The following is a 3,307-nucleotide window of genomic DNA, read 5'->3' on the forward strand; positions in this document are numbered from 1 at the left end:
ATTCCTTGAAAACATATGAATATACAGGAAGAAATAAAGGCTACAGTGCTTTGTGGGAAAATCTCGGCTGACATCACGAAGAGAACGAGGTCTGTTTCAAAACCTTTGATGGTCAACAGTCACCATTTCCTCTAAAAGTCACAGTTTGTACAAGAATATTTGCTTTTGTTAGACTTGTTCTTCATTTTCTTTTCTTTCTAGCCAAATTAAATAAAAGCACTTATGAGAACTGTAAGTAAAACTTTCTGTATTTCAGAAAGACACAAACTACTAGAAAGTAAAAAGTGAATGACTCACAGAAAATGTAAATTTTGTATAGTATTAGAATGTATAAATGAAGCTTGCTTGGAAGGGAAAAACTTTAAATAAAAACTTTATGTACTAATTCACATGTCTCATAGTCCTCCTTATAAAGTATATGCCCAATGCTTTCTCCATTAAAGTGTTTGAAAGTTTATAATATGTAAATGCCTAAATACTTTTATTCTACAGATATGCTTTACAAGTTTATTTTGCTTCCTCATAGTATATAAATGTATACAGTACCAGGTGATGCTAAGAACTATGAAATACTCTGAAAAATTGTTGTGAGTTAAAAGCCATAGGAGTTGAATCTGATTTTTCCACTAATGTGAATGTTGCAATCAGACACAACTTATTCAGGATCCAACAAACAAATATTTAGACACTATTATAGTCATTGTAGCTAGAACCATGGTATATGTAGAGATATCTATTATATTACTTGCACACTTTTAAAGAATAAGCAAATCACTCATTTAATTCAATCAATTATCTAAACACAGAGTGTTTAATTCTCACTTTAAGTGCCTGACTGACAGGCATTGTGCAGGGCAATTGGAAGACCATGGGAGACGTAGGGGAACCAAGACGGCATGGGAGGTAGTAGCTGGGCGGCTCTCCATGCAGAGAGCTATGCAAGATCAGGAGCCACTGTCTGCAGCCGGTACGCTGGGAAGAGTTTACTACAATGCTTCCTAGAATCTGTTCTGATGTCTCAGTGCTGATAATTAATCAGAACTGACGGGTTTTCTGATATTGCATAGCATCCAGGAAATCCCCATGCATAATGAGGGTTCTTTCTTCTTCTTCTGGATATGCTCTCCATGCTATAAGAAAAACCAAAGGTGGCCTCCACTTGTCATCTTCTTCTGAGCCAGTAGCCAGTTGCTGTGAGGCTTCTTTCAAATACCCTGAAATTCCCAAAACTTTGGTGCTTACCAGGCATCATGAGCAGCTAAGGAAACTATTGAGTCTCGAGAGCCCCCTACAAGAAGCCAAGAGTTTGCTGTACCGGGGATTGAACTCAGGACCTTGTGCTTGCACAGCAGGCATGGTGCCACTGAGGTAAATCCCTGCCCCAGGACTATATCTTCGATTTAGTTAACACTTAGAGGAATTTGGGGTCAAATGAGGAAATATACTGAAGCATCAAAATACAAAAGATTGGGCCAGGGATTTAGCTAAGAGTTTCAGTGGCCTGCCTTGCAAGCACAAGGACCCGAGTTCAATCCCTGGTACCAAAAAAATAATAAGAATACAAAAGATAATGTTTTCTAAGAATATGATTTAAATCCAGATGAACAGGATAGGCACCAGATTATTTAATTAAGCTGTATGTGTGGCCTGAAAATGAGGGTCTGTCTTACTCCTCTCTCACATAAACATATTTTCCCCACTATATGACACATACACCACTTTGCAAGCTGTCACTTATTGTCAAAATGGTCAGTATCAAGTATTTATTGTACATATTCCAAAAGGTATTATTACAAATATCAGACTTCTGATCAAATGTGGTTCTTTCAGTCACATATTCAGAGTTATGTCCTATGTTGTGTTATATCCCAATAAACTCACTGTAAATTGAAAATACTGTAAGTTGCAAATGTAATTAATATACGGAACCTACCAAACATCCTAGCTGAGCAAACTAGTATACTGTAGATCATCATTTGCTTACTTCTTGATCATGTGGCCCACCAGGACCTACAGCTGGCTTTTGCTGCCTAGCATTACAAGAAAATATCACTAGAAATCACTAACCTGAAGAAAGATCAAAAATTAAATTTTGAAATATAGTTTCTACTTGCTTTTGTGACATTTTATAGTTAACAATCACAAGCCAAGCAATGTAAGTCTAGGACACCAGTAGTTAAAAATTAAAAATAAACAAAATGGGATGAGTAAAGCACACCCATGTTGACTATCACATACTGACAAGTATATTGTTAGGCTGAGTTCCCATAGACAGGCATGATCACCATTGATCAAGCTTGATTTCCTAAAAGCACCTGCTGTAGGTGCTTCAACACATTGGTGGAAAATAAAATGTCAATAAGAAGCAGCAGATTGGTCAATGTAAGAAAGATGTGCCCATCCCCATAGTATGTGTGGTTTATGTAACTGTCAGTAAAATAACAAAGAATTACCATTATCAGTTGGAGTTTCTTAACAGAGATGATCTTAATTCATCTGTGCTGCTATAACAGAATTAGTTAGACTGGGTAATTTATACTAAGCAAAATTATTGATTCATAGTTATGGATGCTGAGAAGCTCAATATCAAGGTGCTGTATCTGGCAAGAGTCTTCTTGCTGTAACAGCCAATATATTGATGGTAAAGACACTTTATGCTCAGAAAGAGTATACACTGGCCCCTACAACGGTATTGAGAATCCAATCCAAGGCCTTTGCACTGAGCTACATCCTAGCCCTTTTTTATTATTTAATTTTTGAGACAGGATCTTCATAAGTCGCTAAGTTGTCCAGGCTGTGCTTGAATTTGTGACCTCCTTGCCTCAGCCTCCGAAAGTACTGGGGTTAGAGGTATGTGCCACTACACCTAACACAGAGTATAAACTCCTACAAGGCCAAGAGCTTATAGAGAGCAAAGCTAGGATTGATATCAAGCCTTTAACACATGGTCATTGTCAGACCACCATACTCCTTTGCCTACAAAAGAAATTCTTAAATCATTCATTTTAAATCATTCAGTATTTCCTGGTGGCTCCTTTTTCTATACATAAGTAGAACATACTGGAAGAAAAAGTGAACAATTATGATGTATTCTAGTAAATGCAACTTTGTTGGCGTGGATGGACAACTAGGAAGATTACAGGGACGGGAGGAAATGTGCTCTGTGGTCTTGGAGGATTATTTAGTTCCTCCACCTTCAGTTTTGTCATCTGGATCTGGATCAATAATCTCTTCCTCCAAATGTTATTATGAAGACCAGATGTAAAGTATATGAAAACAAGTTATACCTTGCAAGGTATGTATGTAT

The sequence above is a fragment of the Fukomys damarensis genome, unplaced genomic scaffold (genome assembly GCF_012274545.1).
Source record: "Fukomys damarensis isolate Sample0158 unplaced genomic scaffold, DMR_v1.0_HiC HiC_scaffold_30, whole genome shotgun sequence".
NCBI classification, from domain to species: Eukaryota; Metazoa; Chordata; class Mammalia; order Rodentia; family Bathyergidae; genus Fukomys; species Fukomys damarensis.